Consider the following 7210-nt stretch of genomic DNA (forward strand, 5'->3'; position numbering starts at 1 on the left):
GAGGAGAAAGAAATCGCCCAGGGATTTCAGCACGAGTTTAAAACAGTGTTTAATGGCTGTGATTCCAAAACATGCATCCTGTTAGCAACACGGCACTAAAGTAATACTGCAAAAGATGTGGCAAATCAATGAACTGGGGCAAATCCAATACAACACATTACTGAGTACCATTCTCCATATTTTCAAGCATAGTGATGGCTGCATCATGTTATGGGTATGTTTGTAATCATTAAGGTCTGGGGAGTTTTTCAGGATAACATTTTTACAAATTAGAGTAAGTACAGGCAAATTCCTAGAGGAAAACGTGGTTCAGTCTGCATTCCACCAAACACTGGGAGATGAATTCACCTTTCAGCAGGACAATAACCTAAAACACAAGGCCAAATCTACACTAGAGTTGCTTACCAAGAAAACAGTGAATGTTCCTGAGTGGCTGAGCTACAGTTTTGACTTAAATATCCGAGAATGGATGTCTAGCAATGACCAATAACCAATTTGACAGAGCATTTAAGAATTTAGAAAAGAATAATGGAAAAATGTTGCACAATCCAGGTGTGGAAATCTGTTTAGAAACGTATCCAGAAAGACTCACATGCAGCAGTAATCACTGCCAAAGGTGATTCTAACATGTATTGACTCAGGATGGCATACTGAGATAAGATATATATATTAGTTATTCATTTTTCAGTAAGGTTTTACAAGTGTTCAAATTTCCCTTCCACTTTGACATCACAGCGTATTTGTTGTAGATCGTTGACAACTAATGACAATTCAATCCATTTGAATCCCACTTTGTAACAACAAAATTGAAGGCCTGTTGACATTTTCTGAAGGCGCTGTACATGTTTTTTGCTCATTCCTCTTTTGCATGATTGGTATTGGTAAATTCCCCCATCTCCTTCTTTTATACTTCCCCAGTGAGAATACCTAAGTATCAAATGTGAGAAACCTGAGAAGAAAAGCAGCACAGACTACATACTACACCAAATCTATAACAATGTCTTATTTGAGTCAGAACAGGTGTCTGGAAGTGATGTTTTGAATGAGGCCAACAACAAACATATGAGAATTATTAGAGACACAGGAGAGGAGTGCTTCTGTGGTTTATAATTAATCCACGAGTTGCTCTTTGATCATGGGATAAAATACTATAGAACAAAAATAAGTTTTTGCTGGATAGTAAACAATGCCGGGAAAGCGTTTGTCCAAACAAACTTCCCGAAGAAGGCCCTCATGTAGTGGAAAATGTTTAAAGCCTTGTGGCTAATGCATGGCAAGAACAAAAAAACACTGATGCGTTGTAACTACGACAGCCTTCAACAGGGTGACCCTGAACTTATTTGGCTATTCAGTTGAGTTTAATTTTATTTCACATATGAATATATCAAATTTGGTCCCAATTGGCACATTGCACACATATACATTTGCTCTAATAAGATAAGTAGAGAGTATGATAGCTCAGCACACAAGTAGTCTGTGAGAGGAAGGGTTTAGGTACCATTTTAAGCACAATGCTCTTTGGCTATGTAGAGACATCCGTTTGACACTGACACGTACAGTGTGAACTGTTGCTGAGTTTCAATACCCGCGTGTTTGCTGTTTGTGCAGTTTTGCATTTTGCAATTGTATTTGATGTGTGTGTATCTTTGTAATTAACAGGCCTCATTTGCGAAAGAGACCTCGGCCTCAATAAGACTCCCTGTCCAAATAAGGTTAAATATAAAATATAAGAAATGATACAATACATTTGTAGGTAAGTGTTCGGAAACCCCTTGTGTGTTTGGTCTGTCGGTGCTCAGCTTATCGCAGTGTGTTGCAAAGGTCAGAGGATGTCCTCTGTGGATTGCACCATTTCCCTTCTGTTTGAACTGTCTACACACCAGCTACACACCATGAAACCCCCATCCTACCCAACATTTGATCGTTGAACTTTACGCAGAACTTTCTCTTTACCCGTTGCAATTTGTGGCAAGTTTCATCATAATAACAGTACCAAAAAAATTGTGTTCTGTTCCCCGTGGGGCTTTTATGCTATACTGCAGACATGGTCACATTTACATTTGAGTCATTTAGCAGACTGTCTTATCCAGAGTGACTTACTTACTTAGTAGTGAGTGCATACATTTTCATGCTGTTTTCATACTGGTTCCCCCGTGGGAATCGAGTCACCCGTGGGAATACCAAGTGTTATGACTGGGTGGGTTTCTTATTTCTGTAACAGGATCCACCTAATGTTGCAGAAAAGAGGAATTGCAGAATTCTGACAAGTGGAGTACTTCTGTTTGTTGTAAGTATGACAAAAGGGTCACACAGACAAGTGCTACCCCTGGGTGCCACAAGACCATAGTAGCCTGTGGAGTTAAAGGCTAATTATCTGTGCGACTTTAAGCTAGCGTAATAACATGAAGCAACTCATTTTCAATGCCAATAAGAATTAAATTTACATTGAGAGTCATTTTGTGCAAATCAATGAATATCAGTATTTCATTGTTTGTGATGATTTACTTTACACTGCCACCGGGAAGCACCCTTTCCCATGTTTGAAGGATAACTTTTTTGTTGCGCATACATCCACCCCAACTTATTGTGATACAGAAATACAACTATGTTGACAGACACTAGTTTGACAATGAGACAAGATACTGAGGACACACGTAAATATTTACAAACAAATAGACAGCATATCAACCCATCTAAGGAGATTTACATCCAATTCACAGAAATACATCAAATGACAAATGGGAGGAGTGAATGTTTTGGGGTAATGTATATCCATATCTACACTTACTAAACCACCTTATCTACACCTATACCAAGAGGCCAACAGATGACAGATGAGTGAGAAAATAAATACACATCAACATATTTACATTTAAGTCTAGAAGAAATAATCATATAGCCTACTGCTAAATATGTGATGCTCTGCCCCACCTGCCCTAAATGACTGGTTACCACGGTGTACAATGCATCTCATTCATCAGTTGTGATACAATTTAAGGATCCTTTTATTGGGATTTTCTTAGAAAATAAATCCACAATTGTTATGTAAAGATTTTAGTGCATACAAACTTAACGTGTGAACTAGGTCATTGTTGCCTAAATATGACATTGGTACACTGTTGGGATTTTGTAAATACTGCACAAAAATAAATAAAAATAAAATACTAAAATGTGTTATTAAATTGCGTGCTTGCCTGTTTTCCATGTTATTTTGGTAGTAATACCTGTTTGATTCGGTGCATGTAACAAATAAAATGCTATTTGATGATATGATTTGATAATAAAATCAACTATATGCACTGAGCTTGTCTGACGCTTTAAGCGCACTGTTCTATTAAATAATTGAGACACACAGTCGACTCAAGAGGAAGCCAGAGCGCAAGATAACCAGAAAAAAACTGTTCCCGACTCTCCTCCTGCTGCTCCTGCTGGCCTTTGCAGATTCTGCCTTCACACTCCTGAAGTTGCTACTAATAGGCTACGCAAGGGGTCTCGATGCAAGACAGGGTTTTTCTAGTTAACACATCACATTTTACAAAAATATTACTAAATTTTGCAAACCCAACAGTGGTAAAATATGTTTTTGTGAATATGACATTTGTGACTACAGAGATTACATTTGTGACCAACATTTGACATATTTATGATTATATTTGTGAGTTGTTCCACGTATTCGTGAGTTGCGTTTTACAGATCAGTTTGTGCAGATCTAAGATACAGATACCATATTAGCACATCCTCTGTTCTCATGAAAATAAGATACAAATTCATATATCACAATTACTTTTAGAGATGTATCCTTTTGGTATCCTATCTTCCTTTCCTTCCATTCCTCCCCTTCTTTGCTTTCCTAGCTCTCTTTCCTCCTATCCTTTCCTAACCCTTTAATTTCCTCCTATCCTAGCTTCCTTTCCTCCAGTCCTTGTTCACTAGATTCCTTTCCTCTCCTCCTTTACTTGCTCCATTTCCTTCCCTGGCTTCCTCTCCTCCTTTCCTAGCTTCCTTTCCTTGATCTTTCCTATCTTCCATTCCTTCTATCCTGGCTTCCATTCCATGATCCCTTTCCTTCCTTTCCTCACCTCCGTTGCTTCAATCACTGAACACAACCGGCACTTGTTCGAAGCGGGCTTTTATTTGAAATTTCCTTAATGCACACATTTTTTGCTCAATAAAATGTTGAAAAGACTACCACAATGTTTATTGTGACCATTATATGCATTTTAATAACAAATCCATCACAGATCAGACATGCAAAGACTAGGCTGCCGATTATACACCCCCGTTTTGCACTTTTGGGGGGGAGGGGATTTTACCCCTTTTTCTCCCCATGCCTCATGCCTAGTAGCGCCGGTCGTGTGGGAGCTGGACGCGGACATTGAGAAGGCGTTACATACAGAGCCCGCTCCCCTCCAGTGTCCCGTCGGGCGTCTGTATGTTCAGTCTGCTGTCCGTGACCAGTTGATCTATTGGGCCCACACGTCCCCCTCCTCTGGTCATTCGGGGGATCAGCCGGACGATGCGCTATCTGAGTGGGAAGTACTGGTGGCCTACCTTGGCAAAGAACGTGAGGGTTTAGGTTTACTCCTGCTCAGTGTGCGCCCAGTGTAAGGCTCCTAGACACCTGCCTAGAGGTAAGCTACATCCCTTACCCATTCCACAACGACCTTTGTCACACCTGTCAGTGGATTTTCTGACTGATCTTCCTCCCTCACAGGGAAACACCACGATCCTGGTCGTTGTGGATTGTTTCTCTAAGTCCTGTCGTCTCCTCTCTCTGCCCGGTCTCCCTACGGCCCTACAGACTGCGGAGGCCTTGTTTACACACGTCTCACACTACGGGGTGCCTGAGGATATAGTGTCTGATCGAGATCCCCAGGTCACTTCGAGAGTCAGGAGGGCGTTCATGGAACGTCTGGGTGTCTCGATCAGCCTCACCTCAGGTTTTCACCCCAAGAGTAATGGGCAGGTGGAGAGAGTTAACCAGGATGTGGGCAGGTCTCTGCGGTCTTATTGTCAGGACCGGACGGGGGAGTGGGCGGAGTTCATGCCCTGGGCCGAGATGGCGCAGAACTCGCTCTGCCACTCATCCACTAACCTCTCCCCCTTTCAGTGCGTATTGGGGTACCAGCCGGTTCTGGCGCCGTGGCATCAGAGTCAGACCGAGGCTCCTGCGGTGGACGACTGGTTCAGGCGCGAGGAGGAGACATGGGAAGTCACCACAGTGAGGCCCCGGTGTTCGCACCGGGTCTGGCTCTCGACCCGAAACCTGCCCCTCCGCTTGCCCTGCCGGAAGCTGGGCTCGCGGTTTGTGGGGCCATTCAAAGTCCTGAGGAGAGTGAACGAGGTGTGTTACAGGTTACAGCATCCCCCCGATTAGCGCATTAACCCCTCGTTCCATGTGTCTCCCCTCAGGCCGGTGGTGGTTGGTCCACTCCAGGAGTCTGAGGTGCAGGAGGTTCCTCCGCCCCCTCTGGACATCGAGAGGTTTCCGGCGTACTCTGTCCGTTCCATCCTGGATTTGAGGCATCGGGCGAGGGGCCTTCAGTACCTCGTGGAGTGGGAGGGGTACGGTCCGGAGGAGAGGTGCTGGGTTCAGGTGGCGGACGTGTTGGACGGACGTGTTGAAATGCTGCGGGAGTTCCACCGTCTCCGGCCGGATCACCCGGCGCCTCGCCGTATAGGTCGTCCCCGAGGCCAGTGTCGGCGCGCTGCTGGGGCCGCGCGTCAAGGGGGGGGGGGTACTGTCACCGGCCTTCTAGCAATCGCTGCTCCATTTTTCATTGTTCCATTTGTTTTGTCTTGTTCCCCGCACACCTTGTTTACATTCCCTAATCACACTGCATATATATGTTCTTCTGTACCCCCCATGTCTCTGTGTGGAATGTTTTGTTACGTGTTCAGTGTTATGCGCCAGACTGATTTTTCCCGGGTATCGTGTTTTGACCCGTTGTTTGTTTATTGGCATACATCTGCATTATTGTGAGTGTTTTCGTGCTTATTCAATTTTGCCATTGGCTGGAGGTTTTTGATGCAGTTGCATCCGTCTTTTGTGCTTCTGCCAAATAAAGTGCGCCTGATCACAACTCTCTGCTCTCCTGCACCTGACTTCTTACCAGTAGAGCACAACCTTGACAATTTTAGATTAATTTCTACATTGAATGGGATCGTATGGGCAAATGGCAAAACAGGATATGCCTATAAAGTATCTATCTATATCTGGGATATGGACCACAAACTGTCGTGGGATATCAAACAACAGTATAGGTAAGTGCTAAAACAGGTACACGTCAAATTGGGGGATATCCTCATTTAAATGTCCAGGTTACACCATCTGGTGTTGACATAAAAAGACTGCACCCCAATTTTTAACCTTTACTGTGGTAGTCTATCCAAGCGCACGAGAGAAAACCCGTCCAAAGTTACTGATTCAACAGGTATCCTCTCCAACCAAGTTTCTGTGAAACAAAACCAGCTCCCATCACGAAAGTCCCATTGGTTCACGGACAGCTCACTTCCCTCGTTGGGCAGTGAGCGCACGTTCCCCATGGACGGAAGGTAAGGCTTGCAATGTCTCTGTCTGTTCCGCACTCTCACACCTCTTCTGCAACGCTGTCTCCTCAGCTTTATTCACCGTGGTAAATCCAGTCGAGAAACGGCATTACACAAGTGGATATATGTAATGGAGAATTGATAGACACTAACAATCAAAGGGCAAACAATTCACAGAAGGAAGTTACGAAACAGTGAATGTGCACGAATTGGTGCATTCTGAATAGAGAGACGTGCCTTGTGCGTCTAAGCCACATTCCCCTAAACTCAACAAGACACATTATCTTCACACAAACTGTAGGCCGAAGGAATACTCTCACATACACTGTCAGGTCCAAAGCAGTAGCCATTTCTGGAAAAACAATGTAATTTTGAAATTATTGAAATGTAACTTATTTTCTCAGTTTTATCAAATTGTTTGGCGTGCCCCTGGCAAATACCCTTGCGTGCCTTATGTTGCAGATCACCTGATGGACTGTGTGTTAGGCTGAGCACAGGGGAACCAAAGAGAAGACTCAGAAAAGGAAACGGGGATGATTGAACCAAGATATTTACTGTAACACAGGGCTCGGATGGGTTGCAGAAAACCAGATGTGGAGGCTGAGGTTGGAGAGAGCTGGGTTGGGACAGGGTAAACAGGTCCGGAGCAGAATCCAAGGGA

Source organism: Oncorhynchus clarkii, chromosome 13, assembly GCF_045791955.1.
Source record: "Oncorhynchus clarkii lewisi isolate Uvic-CL-2024 chromosome 13, UVic_Ocla_1.0, whole genome shotgun sequence".
Taxonomy (NCBI): Eukaryota; Metazoa; Chordata; class Actinopteri; order Salmoniformes; family Salmonidae; genus Oncorhynchus; species Oncorhynchus clarkii.